This window comes from Protopterus annectens, chromosome 2.part1 (genome assembly GCF_019279795.1).
Source record: "Protopterus annectens isolate FY-2018-M chromosome 2.part1, PAN1.0, whole genome shotgun sequence".
In the NCBI taxonomy this organism is placed as follows: Eukaryota; Metazoa; Chordata; order Ceratodontiformes; family Protopteridae; genus Protopterus; species Protopterus annectens.
Genome location: NC_056729.1, coordinates 957868417 through 957887197, shown reverse-complemented (window position 1 = coordinate 957887197; position 18781 = coordinate 957868417).

Below are 18781 nucleotides of genomic sequence, written 5' to 3'. Positions count from 1 at the left end.
GTTTTACCGTTGCAACTGCAATGGTATTGCCTTTAGTGTTACATTACAGTTGCCTGCATTGTCTTAGCTTTGCATCTTACATTACTGTTTCTGCACGTTGCACCTTCTATTGCCTGCAGTGCATCCTGCAGGCACATGGCATATGATGCATTTTGTCTGCCGCCGCCGTTATGCTACCTCTGTACTTGGCTGTGCTATTTTGGTTCTTTGCTCTTTGCATTTCTACTACACCCCCTACTATCTTTGCATTCCTATGCCTCCCCTTTCCCGTTTTGCGGGAGTCTGCATGCAGAGTTGTCAGCTGCCGCCGTTTGCCCTTCCTGGATTGATTGGTGTTGATTGCTCATTACGGCTCCAATTACACTGCTTCCGCATTTCCTCATATTCTCCGCATTACCTTCCTATATCCGTGGTTGTTGACGGGGAGGCCGTCACATGACTGGGTTGGGGAACGTAGTCATCCTCGTGCACATGCATCTGTGCGCGCATTATGTACTCTCAGCGCATCTATTTCCTCACACGCCGGTCCTGCTGCTGTGATGTGCATTGTACAGCCCATGTTTGCTGGCCTCCAATGTGCTTCCTCCTACAGTGGCACACCCCTCTGCGATTGACATGTATTCCGTGTAGGCCACTCCTCGGTATACTACCGCTGCGCTGTTTGCTCCATCCTTACACCGGCGCCGGTTTTGCGATTCACTATTATCTGCCTCATTTGCATGGCATTGACTGCTAATACATGGTTACGACGCCGAACACTGCCGCCACTCCTTGACAACCCTTGCGCTGGGGTTGAGGCTTTCCATACATACTATGGTGTGTGGTGGCTGTGCAGCTGATGTGTATTATACTGCTCTTTTAGGACATTTGTCATATTATTTCATTGTTTTGCACCTTCTGTGCACATATCCGGGGGTTCTGCTGTGGTTTCTGCGTACATAACATTTATGTCATTATTTACATTTTGTGCATGTTTTCTTTGGACATTCTCGGTGCCTTTCGCCATTGGCATATTGCACCTGTATGATACCTGACGTTGACAGCCTTCCATTACTCCTTGGTCATGTTTGGGTAAATGTAAACCGTTTTTCTTGGTTTACATTTCCGTGCCCTTACGCTACGCCTGCGCCACTTCGTGGATCGATATTTGCCTTCATTTGCATGGTGCAATACCGCACACAGTGTGTTTAGCATACCTACGCCGGGGGCGGCGCAGGTCCGGCGCACGCCGGTAGTGCACGTGGGATTGGTTCATACCTGAATCGCTCGGTGGCCATATTTGGCTTTATAACGCCGACGCTATGCAGGCGCCTGGCACAAGGTTCATGAATCCCAGGGCATTTTTATTTATATGCCTAAATAGGGCATTTTTAGTGTCTTTAACTTTTATTTTATATAGGTGCTCGCAAATACGTCTTTTCAGTTGTCTCTCTTGCATGTTTTAACCATTATTGATGAATGGTTAAAACATACGTATCAATATATTTCTCATATAGTAAAGGACTCATGGATGTTTTTATCTAAATTAACTAGTAATAAATGGAAAAATAATTTGATATTTGTCACTATTGATGTGATAGACTTATTCTCATGTATCCCTAGAGAACAGGGATTAGAATTTTTTTGTGATAGTTTGAGGAAACATTCCCGTTTAAGTTGGGATCGTATCAATTTAATTGTGGACATGATGAGTCTTGTGTTAGAACACAATTATATTTATTTCAAAGGCGAGTATTACAAGCAAACTCAAGGAGTGGCTATGGGGGCATCTTTTGCCCCCATATTTGCTAATTTAGTTATGCTTGAATGGGAGAATCAATGCTTATTCAAGAGTGATTATTTTAAAATATCATATATTATACAAGATTTTTAGATGATATGTTTTTATTATGGGATGGGTCTACTGATACACTTATGGAATTTTTCGAATATATAAATACTACTAGTACTTTTTTGAAGTTTACATACAATTTTAGTCCTGATGGTATATCATATTTGGATACCTATGTAAGCCATATGAGTACTGGCTTTCAGTCAGAAATATTTAGAAATGAAACGTTTTCTAATGGCTACCTTGATTACACTAGTAACCATCCTAAACATATTCTTAAGAACATATATAAGGGCCAATGCATATGTGTGGCTAGAATGACCTCTGATTATAATAAAATGAAAGAAGAAATAAACAATATTCATATTATGTTTATCAATAGAGGGTGACCTCTAGCAATATTAGATGATATATCAGCTTATGTTATTAATGAATGGGGTAACAAATTTTCACCTATTCTTGGTAATGAAAACTTTAACATATCAAGCAATATAAATAATATACAAAAAGAATATAACAAAGTTTGTGTTCTTACATATTCCCCATTCGTATTTGATATTAAGAACATTATAAAGTTGAATTGGAATATATTGGTAACTGATGATGAATTATCAAATGTTATTGGTAGGGACCCTAATTTTGTGTTCAAAATGAGTATGAATATTAAGAATTTATTAAATACACATAATTATAATAATAAGGTAACAAATACCCATACTAAACAATGTGGGCAGTGTAAACAATGTCTCGCCATTAATGAAGATGTAGGAGTAAAATTGGATGATATTAATAAGACATATGTACGGTTTAGAAAGGGGAACTGCAACAGTAATAATATTGTCTATTTAGCTAAGTGTAATACATGTGCTGTATTCTACATAGGCAAAATGGAGAGACAACTGAAAAGACGTATTTACGAGCACCTATATAAAATAAAAGTTAAAGACACTAAAAATGCCCTATTTAGGCATATAAATAAATATGGTGATACACATATGTTTAAATTTGCTATTATTGATCAAATATTTATATCAGCTAGAGGGGGTAATCATAAAGCACAGTTATGTAAAAGGGAATTATTTTGGCAAATTGCAACTAATGTCACAAAATTCCCTGGTATTAATGAATTTATTTCTATTAAATCAGTATTACAACTTAAGTAGTTTATTAGCTGAGACCATTTATATGTAATATTTGTTTTTAACTTTTAGTCTTAATAATTCATGTATATATTTATATTTTTATATATGAGGTTTTAATAATGTTTATACGTAGTGTGTGTATATATTATGCATTGTCACTTTAAATGAGAACTTTCAGTGGTTCATTTTTGCCACCAAAAAGTTTTTAAAATTGTCAGTAATACACAGTAATGTTGTTCTGATGAAGTCTGTATTTACAGATGAAAGCGCTTAACCGTTATTCTTGTGATTGTTTGTGGTTGGAATAAATCGTGCTTTACTTGACCGGGTCCTGCTTCACTTGTATTGTCTTACATAGCTGAGACAGTTTCGTCTCACTTGTTTTCATTTCTACAGTTGGTTTTGGCTTTATGCGAATGAATACATATGTTTTCTAGTGTCATCTCTGTACTAAGCCTGGACTATACTTGCTTTCTATTGGGTGTCATATTTCTGTGAGGCACTTGGTGTTATAGATTGCTCATATGTTGCAATTGTGGCCTTTTCTGTTCTAGGAGGGAGCATTACCACAGTAGAAAGGGCACCATTCATCAACAGGCAGGTAGAGTGTGTGATGCATTAGGATGCATCACCAATGTGTCTGCCCAGTATCCTGGCAGTGCAAACACTTTCCATATCTGGCACACTACCTCACTTCACTGTTATGCCAAGTGGTTATCTTGTTTGTAAATGATTTTTTTTTCTTTTTTTTTTTTTCAGGTGATGCAGGGTATCCACTGGAGCCATGTCTTATGACACCTTTGAGAAATCCAAGTGAAACTGCAGAAGATAATTTTAATGTAGACCTGTATTGTCACCGAGAGTTTATTTGGCATGCTGAAAACCTATTTCAGATGCCTGGATGAGTCTGAGGGTGCCCTGAAGTATGGCCCAGATACAGCATGTAGGATGTTTACTACCTGTTGCATTCTGCACAATGTAATCATGCAGCATTCTGATGGTGAAGCGGCCCATGCTGTCAAAACAGCTCCCAGTTCCTGTCCTATTATTAAGAATGATCAGCCAACACCAGTAGTAAGAATTCTCATCCCCCTGGATTGTGCATGGTATTCAGAAGCACAGGTAAAAAAGGCAGTATCTAGTCCAAGATTTATGGGCCATGACATTCAGGTTAGTGCTTTCTTTTTTATAAAAAAACACATAGTGTATAACGGGTATGTGCACTGATATCTGTGAGCTATGACGTGTGCTACAAGGTTTACTGTCACTGTTCATAAGGCAGTCTCTCTCATCTTCTTGATTTTGTCAGAACATGTAGTCATATTAATGTTTCTAAAAGTCATGGCTGACTCAATCAGTAAGGGCAGAACTGCAGTGATATCATAAGGCAACATATACAGCAAGTAACGTTTACACGTTTCAACACTTATCATTTTAAGTGTCTTGCATTTAACATGAGCTCATAGCTGGCACTTCAATGTTTCCTCACTTTTAAGTATGACATGTTATAGACTTGACTTTGTGATCAGGTGTGACTTCCTTCTAAGTTATGTACCTGCTGTAGGATGTGTGCTTACTGGAATAATTGAACTGCTTGTTTCTACTGTAAACCATGAGAAGAATTACTCACTTATATTATTAATCAGACAGTGGAAAACACTACTGAATGCCTTTTAAGAAGGTGTGGAAGAGATTTATCATGGACACTGTTCAATGTCACTATATACAGAAGTGAAGAACTCACCTGTTATGTTTTACATCCAATCATTTAACCAGAGCACTCATTACCTTTATTTGACTATATTATGAATGTCAAGCTAACCTTCCTGAATGGATGCCTCTGGTGCTGCTGATATGGATATTTGCCACTGTCTACACCACCAGTGGTTATGCCCATGTCATTGCCATATGTGTTGTAGTAATGTGTGAAGGTGCTACTCATCAGGTGCTAAATGAATAACTCTGTGGTCAACCCCAGTAGTGCAATGGGCAATTGCATTTTATCTTGCCTTTACTCTGGCAAGGTCTACCATATCACTGGCCCTCTTCTTGCACTGTGTTAATATGCTGTTCCTTCTACCTACAGCATTTATATCCATAGCCACTTGGTCACAGACCTTTGACATCTTAGCTTGTTTGGGCCCTCCTTTTCCAAAAGGCATTTCCATATGCACTTTAGACTACATTGATTTTAAATAATGTACTTCTTGTCCTTATATCGTTCTCTATAAATGCCAAAAAAAAAGACTTATTGCAAACATTTGTCTTTCACATTGCTATCGGTAGTACTACCTCATTTTTCATTACTGATGTCATGAATTTCCACTGATAAGTGATACTCATGTTATTACTATTCATGCAAGTCAACTGCATCTGACAATCAACTCAGTGGAAAACACAATTTTCCTAACAACTGCTCTATTAACTGAACATGACTGCTTACAAATTATTTATAAATTTACTGCTATTTTATCTTACTTAATATTCACAGTTTCTGAAAAACTGATGCCCTGTCTCTCAACTTATTGCAACTAGATATGGTGGTTTTAAAAATATTCACATAAAAACAGGCCAAGTGTGTGTTTTGTATGCAGATTAGGATGATTTATGCTTATTGCTATGAATCACAATAATATATGAAAGAGCATGCCAACAGTAAGAGCACCAAGCTGGTCTAACAAGAAGACCAAAATCATGATATAATTTTAAGGGAGGTGTACCCAGAAGAAAAACTGAAACATCAGTATGTGACACAGAAAAAAATGACATCTGGCAAGAGTTAGGTAAGCAACTGTCATCCCTGACATGGATCACTATCACAGGCTTTTAGGGCTGCCACATGTATGATGGCCTAAAGAGGCGTAGGCCTGGACAGCTGGCTGAATGGGTAGAATAGATGACAGTGAGAAGACCAGATTTCTATGGTAAGTATTTTTACTTTTTTTAATTAAATCTTTAAAAAAAAAAGTTTAAAAAACATATTAAATAAATACTGCATATATGCAGATATACACAGTAATAGATATGTATTCTTGGAAATATTTATCTGTATTTCTGCCAAAGGTATAACTTTCAGTAAACATACCTGTAAACAGAAATGTTTCTGGATACAAATATGGCATGTTTATGTGTGCATGTGCTTTTATCTGAATAAATACTAATTCATGTGCTAAAGCAATGCTCTCTCTCTCTCTCTATATATATATATATATATATATATATATATATATATATATATATATATCTATATATATATATATATATATATATATATATATATATATATATATATACACACACACACACACACGCTCACATTTACAGATGTGATACAGTACAGGACTATATTTATAAATAATATACATATATACTTGGATTTATACAGGAACAGAGAACAGATTTGCATTGCTATATAATTTCATATTCTGTAGAAATTAGCTTAGTAATTAGTTTTATGCAGTCATAATTTTTTTACAAAAAAATACTTAGTTTGTGTACGGCACAAAGTATTTAGTAAAATGTTATTTATGTATCCCATCCATTCTTTCCTAAATATTAACAACATGTACAATATGGCTGAAGTCAGTTAGCTGCTACACTCTAGGCAGACAGGAGGTGGGGGTGGGAGTTAAAATAACAAGAGAAGACCAACACAGAGGAAACAGAGAAATGTACTGTTTGCTTATTTCTGTATACATTTCTACTTTATTACCTTATGTGCTTACATTTATTGAGTAGCAAATTGCCATAAAATGTTTTAGTTTATCCATCTGTAACAATAAATGTGATTTGTTTACTGCAAGTTGAACTGGAAAAATGTCATGACTTCCTTTCAGATGTTATATTTTTATGTGTGTGCACTTGTCTTTTTGATGTGAAAGTAAAAGTGTGTGGCTTAGAGCAAATTCACATGACATTATTTAACATTGCAAGTAACGCATGCAAGGCATAGTGGAAAGCAGAAACTTCAGTGTAAATCTATGCAAAGGTTGCAGAAAGTACCCATTCCACAAAGAGGCAAGACAGTCATAAAAATGTAACAATTTGAAGGAAGTCATGCTGTCCTTCTAGTACAAATTGCAGTGAAAAGAAATATTTATTAGCACAGATGGATTATATACAATGAATTTATAAAAATCTGTGTCTGTGTCTTGCTGTTTTCTTGCCTTATGTGCACAGAAATAATCACACACATTAAGCAAGTGCATGAATAAGTTTAGTGTATTGCTGACTAGTTGAATTAATCATGTATGAAAGATTTTAAACACACTTCTATGATAGGTAAGCAAACATCCTGTTTGTATTCTCTATGTAACAGGAGTTTGTAGATAATAAATCTGAAGAAGAAAGGAGATTAAAGAAGCTGATTTAGGGTGCTCGTGACTATTAAAACAATTATTTACATCCCCCAAAAAAGATGTTACATAGTAAATTATTTTTTTTCTGTGTTTTCCTTATTTTGCAAGTATAAATGCAAAAGTAATTCATGTACAAAGATAATACAATAAGTATTTTTTTCTTTATGCAGTTGCTCCACAAGCCTCATCAGTCAGAAATTTCAAATATGTAACAATTTCTTATGTTACACCAGCTCATATTATTAGTAGACTGTAAATAAAAAAAAACACCACTACTTTATATCCTTAAACTTATTTTTCACAGGTTTCCAGTGCCATTTCCTGATTTTTTTTCTTCTGGAAAAGGATAAAAAATGAAAAGTCACTGTTAATAAAGACTGCAATGATATATTGCATTATGAGTGAATTTATTGTCTCCATTTCTTGATTGTGTCTCTACCCTCTCTTTCTTTTTCTTACTTTAGTTATGCATTGCCTTGTCTTTCATTTTTTCCATTCTCTGTCTTTTATGTTCTTTTTTCTACAGGCCCAAGAGGAGCCCAACTACATCCCTCCCAGGTCAGTGTCCATCTTCTCCCCCCAGGCCATCATCACAGTGCTGCCCCAGACTTGTAGGTACCCTGGCATGGGCAGCCTGGAAAACCTCTGAGGCCATGGGATTTAGGGCATGGTGAGGATGTGCTAGAGCAGGTAGTAGAGAGACACCTTCAGCCAGTGCAAGATGCTCTTCAAAAAGTTCAACTCACTGTCACAGTGAGTGCTGACCACCACACCACCACCATGAACCTCCACCTCATCAGTATCAGGTGTTCCACTGCAATGCCAGGCAGTGGAAATGTCTGAGGTTCTATGGACAGGGTATCTTCCTGTACCCAACTCCACTTCACTACCATCTTTCCATAATACTCTCATCTAATTCCTACCCAAACTACCCTCTTAAATAAAACATATTTGAAAAATAGGTGGTCTATCCCTCAATAAAAAAAATGTAGCACCCCTCCTATCCAACCTCCTCCAGCATATCCCTCAATCTGTTTCTTGCATGCATCCCCTTTTTAAGTATTTCCTATATTCACCTTACAACTCTTTTACAGAAACAAATCCATATAGAAAACATATAAAGCCCCTTTATATTTTAAGTTATTAAAAATAGCTGTGCTGTATGCCGTGTCCCTTAAATACTCATATCAAGCTTGTTCATATCCACATTCATACATAACACCAAAACACTGCCGACATTAACTCATTACATCCAAGTGATGCCTCCAGGTGCATCTGCAGTTAACTTCTACTGATGCCTTTAGATGTCAAATATTGCTTGTTCATACCTGCATCAATATTTCCTAAACGGTGTTATGTACAAGGTTTTAGAAGACTCCATTGTAAAGCTTACACAATAGCAAGCTCAAGTGAATTAATATTTGACCTCTGTCTAGTGCAGGTAAATAGATATTAACTCTTGTTTTTATGACATTAATTTATATAGATATAATTTTCACATTTTTTTCTAAATATCTCAACAACCAAGTAACACAAACAGAACTCCTTAACCTCATACAGAAGCTTTTAGCTAAAAGATTAAAATGCTGCTGACAGTATGTGCATAACCTGAGTGGTTGCTGAGATACTGTAATTTGTTTACAAAATATTACAAATGTACTAGTTACTGTGTTTGCTGTAACTTATAAAATTCAGTTTAAGACCTAGGACCTAAAGAATATTACCACTATAAAAAAAAGTTTGTGCTGAAGAGTTTGCCATTTGTACTTAATAATCCCTTTGGTTGCAGAGATATGAACATATGTTTGAAATGTGAGGACATAATTTGATTCTGACAAATGGCTTAGGCTCCACCCATTGGAATCTGCAGTGCAGACTTCCTGAGTTCCATTGGAGTGAATGAGTTAAATGAGCATTTATGTTTTCACTTTACATTGCATATACTTAAGGATTAAATTCTCCAACTTTACACATTTCATAAAAATGTGCATTTCCTTGCAAAACTTTCTAATTGTCTTTGTCATCATAAATAACCTGTAATTAGGGTATTTGCATACACACTATAAAACTGTGAACTTCACTTCTAAGGATATCACCCATAGGTAGAACTCTGTCACACTGTAGCTACATTATGTATGGTACCACACAGTGCATCTATTGCAACATGCAAATGCAGGCAGTAAGTGCATAATGCAGTCAATGATCCCAATCCGATACCTTCTGCTGTATTCACAAGGCAAGAGTTACTTTTAAATTCTCCTTCAAAATCTGATAGCATTTCATACAGACTCTCTCTGTGTTCATCAAATTAATTTTTGGAGTGTTGTCAGTTAAATATATTAAGAAAGTTGTGGGATTTCTATAAAAGAACTTCCAGGTGACATGTATAATTATATTTGATCTTTGTGATTCTTAACACTGCATAGTTCTTGCTTAGAAAGCTGTTTATTACAGAAGCACTGTTTGACACTAAAGTGGTACTTACAAGTGTGTGGCATGGTTAATATGACAAATGTTTTGCATTTCAGTGATTTGCTTTTAAGACTTTTCCTGAAAAATTGAATGGCTACTTGTGTTTCCTATGTGACTATATTAAATCTAGCCTAGTAGGCAAGAATATATAAAAACGAAAGAGTAATGGTGACCTACATCTCATTGTGCAGGATTTTTATGTCTTGACTGAGTATGATCTGGCTGATTGTATGTTAACCGGCTCAGATTGAGGTTACTAGTAAATAGTTATTTATTCATTTTTCATTGTTTTATAATAAAACTAAACATTATTTACAAGAATGGATTCTTATCTTTAAGATAATAAAATTGTTTCTTGATGGAGAAAGTTAAGAAGAGAAATATGCAGTAACCATATGAAAGATTGGGATCCACAAATGCTATTCCCGTAATGTAGAGACTGAATGGCCAAAAATTTGGATTGACCTAAGATTGCCATTTCTTGGAATATTCTTGTTGTCTGTGGCATGGCATTCTCAGATGTGGTATATATACTTTTTTGTGGCAAAGAGAGCTAAGTTAAGGCTGGATATTCATTCTTCTCCTGCATTTTCTTTCTTTCTCTTTTTCCAGCATGTCAGGACTTAACAATTTAAGTCCAAACATTTTAATTGGAAGCCAAAATGTGCACTTTTCTCATAATTTTGTTGACTGGAATTATAGCTAATACCTGAGCCATATTACATATTAAGTGCATTTAAGACGAGGCTCCCAGGACAGGTAAGAAGTATTGGGTTGTATGTGTGGCAGGGGGAGGGCACTGACTGAAAGCGGTGCCTGAACAAAAGCAATGCATCAGCCACCAGTGGTGATTACAAGAGGGGGGCTTTAGAAGAAAATTGAAGCACATTACTGTGGTCATTTTTTTCTTTCACTTTCCTGGTAATCTAACATAAGAGGAATACAAAGAAGGTGGATGTATTTTTGTGGAGTGGAAAAGAGGCAGTCTGTGTGAGAAAATGTAGGGTAGCTACCTGATGTATGTTGAATTATCAGTGGATACCTGTCTGTAAGCAGCTGGTTGAAATATATTACTTTCATCTTTATTTTACTCTCTTTCCTGAAAATCAAACTTCAGGGGGTGAATGCAGAAGGTAGTAATCTTTTGAGGTAGGGATAAAAGTACATGATGATTGTGAAAAAAGGGGTAGTTATATGATGACTGCTGAATGGTTGTTGATATGGTTAGTTGACAGCATTGTATCTTTCAAAAAGTAACAAGCTAAAACAAATGTCTATTGCCATTCTGTCATTTGTTGTTAATATAACATCAGTGGAAGGAATGCTTCACTTTCTTGAGGTGCAGGTTATTGTCAAAGTAATCATCACTGTAAGCAATCATTGACTTGTCTTGGGGGTTAGTGTGCGTGTCTGAGGCCACAAAGATGAAGTGCATTACTATGGTAAATATACCTGTGACTTCACGGACTAAGACAGTGTACACAAGACTCATGTTCCATTGTGACAGCAAATGTATGAAAGCAGACGAAGTTTGAGTCTGTTGTATTTTTTGAGAGACAATGAAGACACAATGCAGGCCTTGACTTTTAGTTACTCTATTATAATTTTTCAACTTCCATAATGTAAATAATTTAGGAATGATTCCACAACAAAATTCATATTTTGAATTTTACCACAGGAGCTAAAACACAATTCATAAAATCTAAAATATATTTTGAGCTCTTTCGTCCTGTTTATTATAGAACTTCCTCAGAACTAACAACCACATACAGCCATTGCCTTTTATAAAACTAATTAATCATGACATCATTACCTTAATTAATACTCAGTCTTTTAAAGTAAAACTGACCATACACTTAGAAAATATATACATGCTTTGACTGTCATCAACTGGATACATACATAATGTATAATTCCCAAACTCGTGACTTTAAACATATACTTATAAATAAATATATTACAAGCATATATATTTAAATTCAATTATTCAGATAATTTAAATGACTTTTTACAAAAATGTTATTATTTATGCCTGGATTAATATCCGCCCTCAGAAAAATCTGCCATTTCAACTCTATATTTTCTAAAAAATAATGTATCCTTACTGACTTTTTCCATTACAAAAAAAGTGAATTTCTTAAATTTTGTGCACTTCACTGAGTGCTTGGCTAAGTCATTACTTAGATACTTCTTTTTAATGACTAAAACATGTTCCCTAACTCTGTGGTTCAGTTTTCTAATAGTTTTGCCTATATAGAAATTCTCACAGCTGGAGCATACTGCAAGATACACAAGCCCTTCACTTTCACAGTTGAATTTCCCATTTGATGTTAACATATAAATTAAATGTTTAAAGTGATAACTGTGTACCCCCATCATGAACCTACATTGCGTACAATTTGTACATGGAAATGTACCAAAGCAAAACAAATTTTCATTTTTCTTACTAATTTTAGGTCCATTCTCCAACAATTCTTTCAGATTTTAAGATTTTTTGCTTATAAATCTTGGCTGGGCCCCTACCATTTTACTAAGTTCTTCATTACCCAAAATAATTCCTACCAACACATGAACAGGTTTGGTAAGGTAAGGATTAGAATTCATGAGGCTTTACCTTAATAAACATAGGAACTGTCTCAAACAGGATATTTTTGTGATATGTCATCTTATGGAATTAGTGTCAATAAACTATTTTCTCATGTTTGGAGGAGTTTACCAACAGACCAGTGGGGTAGCAATGGGTGCACATGTTGCACCAGTGTTCACTAACCTGGTCATGTGTTGGTGGGAATTAAAATTCCTCACTGTTAGAATTACTTAAGTGCTTTCATTATTACAAACGATATATTGATGATTTGTTTTTCATCTGGGTGAACTATCTAACTATCATCTAGTGAACAGTTGGCTGAATTTTTTAGCGAACTTAATGAGACGGTGACTTGGCTCAAATTTACCATAGGTAATATTGGTATGGATGTTAATTTTCCTAATGTTAAAATCAGTATTGATATTAATAGAAAAGTATTTAATAGTAATATTTATCGTAAAAAACATTTACTAATAATTATTTACATTTCAAAAGTTTTCATCCTAAATACATGAAGCTTAATGTCTTTAAGGGACAAGTCATAAAACTCAGTAGGATGATTAGTGAGGAAGACAACTTCTGTAGTGAAGTTAGTTTTCTCAAGCAATTATTCATGTATAGAGGATACACTTGTAATGATTTGGAAACAGTTATTACTTATATTACAATTAATAGAGAGACCAGGCTTCCACCTATTTTAAAAGTTGGTTTTCACACTAATGTTATTCATCAACGTAATGAAGCTAGTGGTGAATTGTTAAAATATGCCTTTCCTGTACCTATGAGTACAGATGGGCCTAAGATCAAGGAAATCGTTAGCGAAAATTGGAAAATTATTTTGGGTAATGAAGAACTTAGTAAAATAGTAGGGACCCAGCCAAGATTTATAAGCAAAATAACTAAAAATCTGAAAGAATTGTTGGAGAGTGGACCTAAAATTGTTAAGAAAAATTACAATTTTTCTTGCTTTGGTACATTTCCATGTACTAACTGTACACAATGTAGGTTCATGATGGGGGTACACAGTTATCACTTTAAACATTTAAATTATATGTTAACAGCAAAGGGGATATTCAACTGTGAAAGTGAAGGGCTTGTGTATCTTGCAGTGTGCTCCAGCTGTGAGAATTTATATATAGGTAAAACTATTAGAAAATTGAACCACAGAGTTAGAGAACATGTTTTAGTCATTACAAAGAATGATCTAAGTAATGCCTTAGCCAAGCACTCAGTGAAGTGCACAAATTTTAAGAAATTCACTTTTTTTGTAGTGGAAAAAAGTCAGTAAGGATAAATTTGTAGGTTCTTTTAATTATTTTTTTTAGAAAATATAGAGCTGAAATGGTAGATTTTTCTGAGGGCGGATGTTAATCCAGGCATAAATGATAAGATTTCTGTAAAAAGTCATTTAAATTATCTGAACAATTGAATTTAAAAATATATGCTTGTAATATGTTTATTTATAAGTATATGTTTAAAGTTACGAGTTTGGGAATTATACATTATGTATGTATTCAGTTGATGACAGTCAAAGTGTGTATATATTTTCTAAGTGTATGGTCAGTTTTACTTTAAAAGACTGAGCATTAATTAAGGTAATGAGGTCATGATTAATTAGTTTTTATAAAAGGCAATGGCTGTATGTGATTGTTACTTCTGAGGAAGGCATGTAATAAACGTAACAAAAGCACTCGACTTTACTTTGGCTCCAGTTTGTATTGTTTTATCAGTTGTTTCCTTTATATGTTTTTTAAGTAAAAATATATTTTGGTTTTATGAAATAAGATCTAAAACCACTATTTCTTAGTCCTACAAAGTGAGGTTATCTAGCATTTGAAGTCCTGTTATAGAAAATAAGGAAAAACATTGCTCAGAATTTTGACTTTATTCTCAGAAAGCAAATTCAAGATATTATATTACCATTGTACATTAAATATAATATAGTGCAGTTGAAGCTTAACATCCAACTTTATTGTCTAAAACGTATTGGATATTAATAGCTTTACATGATTAACAGAAAGCAATGAGCTGCCAAATTTATTTTCACATTGTATTGCATATGAGTGTGCAACTTCTGCTCAATGTGGTGTTGAGCAGCCCATATCCAAACTATGGCTTTACTGTGTCATTGTACCAGACCAGAAGTAATAATGATAATAAAATGTCATCAATATTTCAGTAATATTGCAACAGATAAGGCAATATTTCTGTTGTTGCATATGGAGAGAGCACTGAACGATAGATACTCCCCAGGATTCATTAAGGTTTTTATTCCATGCGGGAATAGTGTAGCCGCTCCTGCATGGAATATGGCCGCTGAAAGATTCAGCAAAGAGCTGATCTGATGTGCACAAGCTTGGCAGCACTATTCCTTCATGGACACCACTGACTAATGCTAATTACCTCATTTTCTGGTGAAAACCATGCAAATGAGGTGAATTAGTAATTCAGGAAGCAGGCTGGTGTCTGTGCAGGAATAGTGTAAGAAGCAGAAATATGTTCAGCTACTAGGTGAACACATTTCTGCAAATTACAAAGCAGAAGCATGACAGCTCAAAATAAAGCATGTATTATAACTGTTAGGCATGCCAATGGCCAAATGTATGGCCACTGGCATGATAAAGAGTATAAATTTTATAAAATAAAACTTTTATTTTTTTTTGGCCAATCTCGTCCATTTAAGCATAGGGCAGCGGCATGCAAATGGGATCATGCCAAAAAAAATGTGAAAAAGTAATTTTAATGGAAATCTGCATTTTGCCATTATAGTCAATGGCATGCAGAATGAAAACAATACCAGAGAATAATGATTGCTAAGAGCAAAGGCCCAGTCTAAGTGTGGTAACTATGGATTATGGCAGTGGTGTATGCAAATGAGGGGATCTATACTGAATTACAAATTTCTTCTAAGTGTCAGACTGCACCTAACCATGTAGGTGCACCAACACCACTGTTTAGAGCCAGATGACATGAAAAGGGGGGGTGTTATGCTTGCTGTAAGCACATTGGAGCTTGGTGGCCTGTGTTTGCCCTTAGCTAAGCACAGCTAAGGAAGGGGGTTTGTCTGAGGCTGCATTGACTTATTCCATGAAATGAAGAGCGTGTTCGCATCCAGGGGGCAGCCAGTTCTGCTTAAAGGTGTTTACTTTAGCTAAACAGGTGTGCATGGTGCGCAGCGGGCCTAAAACCAAAAAAAAAAAAAAAAAAAAAACAGGAAATACCAGAACTGTTTACAATTGAGCACCGGGTATGCACGGTGCACATTGGGACTTAAATGGGGATGAAATGGAAAAGGGAAACAGCAGAAGGAAGGCAATTTAAGGAGAACTACCATAGCTGGTAGGTAGAATGTATCAGAATCAGCCATATACACAGGCAGCAGCCGAGCACACTACTATAAACTATGTAAACACCTTTCATTCTGTTTTTTCCACAAACTCTACACCACTGCTGTACACATTCGGGGGAAATTTAAACTGACAAAACTAACAAAACACGTTATGGGATTGCTGTTGCTTTCATCTATCAGTATGTGCTAGAGATTGAGGGTGGTGAGGAGGATAATGCTGTCAACCAACTCAGGCTGAGGAGGAGGAGAAGAATGTTCAGATCCAGGGTAACCTATTATGAGCTACATGATCTGGAGATAGTAGAGCAATACAGTATGGACAGGAACATGCTCTAGCAACTTTTTGAGCTGTGCCAGCCTTGCCTCAGACCCAGAACCAACAGAGGGGAACCCATCTCAGTGGATATCAAGATATGTGTAGCCTTAAGAATACTAGCTACAGATACTTTCCAAAGACCAGGGGGGCTCTCACAGGCATCTGCATCCAGGATACTCCACCAGTTCCTGGATGACATGTGACCACATGCTGCTGAGTACATTTACTTCCCCAGCACCCATGAGGAGAGGACCAGCAATATGCGTCTCTTCCGCCATGTAGCAGAATACCTGGAGGTACTGGGTGCCATAGACTGCATGCACATCCACATCAAACCACCACCCGGTGACCAGAGTAGGGTCTCCCTAAACTGCAAGGGGTTCTACTCCATCAAATGTCAGGTTATGTGCGATGCCCAGGGCATTATAATGAATGCATGTGCAGCCAGCCCTGGAAGCTATCACGACTCCCACATCTGGCATTCATCACAGCTGTACTACCTGTTTGCCAGTAGAGACATCCCATATTGCCATCTGCTGGGAGATGCTGGCTATGCACTGGAGCCATGGCTGATGACACCCATCAGAAATGCACACACACCCACACAAGAATGTCAGATTGAAGCACACACACAAGCCAGGATCATTATAATGTGTTTGGGATGCAAAAGTCATGGTTCTGCTGCCTTGACATATCTGGTGGAGCCTTGCAGTACTCTCCAGCCACATGTGCACACATGTTCATAGTATGTGCCATGCTACACAATATGATCCTGCAGAAACAGCTATAGCAGGAACAAAACGGGGAAGGGCCACACAGCCCCCCACCATTGCCAAGGTCTCCACAGTCACAGAGGGACATAGTAAAGGAACATCCTCAGCCTGTCCCTGTTGAAAGACAGAGGTGTGCCCAGTATGCCTTGTCCTTGGCAAAGAGGCAACGTATAGCACATACACTGACACTGTAGGGCCTGAGGGACTGATCTCTCTCTCTGACTCGCACACATAGTAAAACGAATGCCAAACATCACACCACCTATACCTTACCAAGTATAGGCAGTGTACTGTATGCATCCGACATAGTCAGCCTTCAAGCACTGTCCTCACAACAGCCTCAGGCACAAGGTAAGTCAGCCTCCTTAAAAATAAATGAATGGAGTTGAATGTTCTGATAGCATATCTATGGTATTGATTCAAGTTTGCAAGGGAATTGGGTGGCTTACTGGGATAGCAGTAGACAACTGACAGCTCTGTGGTCAGCAGGACAAGTATGCGCAGTACTGGTGACCCACATTATGCAATGCCACCCTAGTTGACAAATACCACTGCAGTATATGTGGTGAGCCAAATAACTGGGGGGTCATAGGTCACATGCATGGATGTCAAAGTGGGGTTCCCATACTCCCCCCCCAGTCTTGCCCAGCAGATCAGCTGTAGAGAATCATACAGAAATGTCTGGCAAAAGCCCCCACATGGCAACATCCATGAAATCCTCACCTACAGACTTTTACACAGTAATATTACAGCAGGTCTGGCAGTGGCATATGGATCTGAAAAGTAAGAAATCTGAAACTACAAATGTTTATGCCAGAAGAATCTGACCTGTGGTTGATATTGTTATGCCTGTAGTCTCAAATATAGGGCACACCACTATGCTAAATGGAACCAAAATGTTAAGCAAATACAGCACACTATGCGCAAATGTGTATTGTGTACAGATGTGCCCCCCCATAGTCCCATAGAAATACAGTAACAGGTCCCTACCCTTAAGCAGCATCCAAATGTCAACTAGATTGATGGCTCAACACAAACAGAAAACAATTATCAGTAACACCCACAGTCAACTTACTGGTGCCATCCCAAGTTTGTCCACTGCTGGCAACCTGGGAACATATGATCATCAGAATGCACTGCCTTGCTACAGATGGCCTGCATCTGTCACATCTGGTCTACAGGCCTGTGGCAAATGCCCATGCCTCACCCACAGTGCCCTGTTAGGGAGTATCATGGGGTCCATAACACCAACATAACACAGTCTACAAAATGCAAAGAAAGGCCATGCTGCTTGCTGCTAGGAGAAAACCTGCCAGTGTCAGAGAGCCAGAAATCTGGACAAAGCCATGAATAATAGGGTAAAAAAAGGTCACAAGAGAAAGACACCTTTAAAATACTGCTGTAATAATGTTAAAAAGTTGATGAAATGATTGTAGTAACATGGAATGTACTGATGGTATGAAGTCTGAAACTGCAATGTCAACTGTCAGTAATATCTGACTTCAACCCTGAATTACTTGCAAAACACTTTTCCTTGAAAACCGCACTTGTTTGGGTAACCAACCAGATATAAGAGTCATGAATGTGGACATTCTGTGATACTCTGTATATTCGACAGGCAGGGCTAGGAGTCTAAACATGGGAATGCACTCATTGCAGGGAGTCCTAACCTTGGAAGATGGTGACATGTCTGCACCCACAGAAACCTGGCCCACAGCCATGGGGAGTAACACACCCTTCCCTGGTCACTCATTCTATGCACCATCCTGACCACCAAAATGTGGTCCTTCAACCAAAATGAGATGGGCCATACATATATGTGAGACACACACCTCCAGGCTGGTCAAACAGTCTGACGCACACAAGACCTTCCAAGTGCGGTCAACTTTTGAAAATACCCCTATGCAAAGTACTGGTAGTTATAGGCCAACATATCTGACCCAGGACACCCCC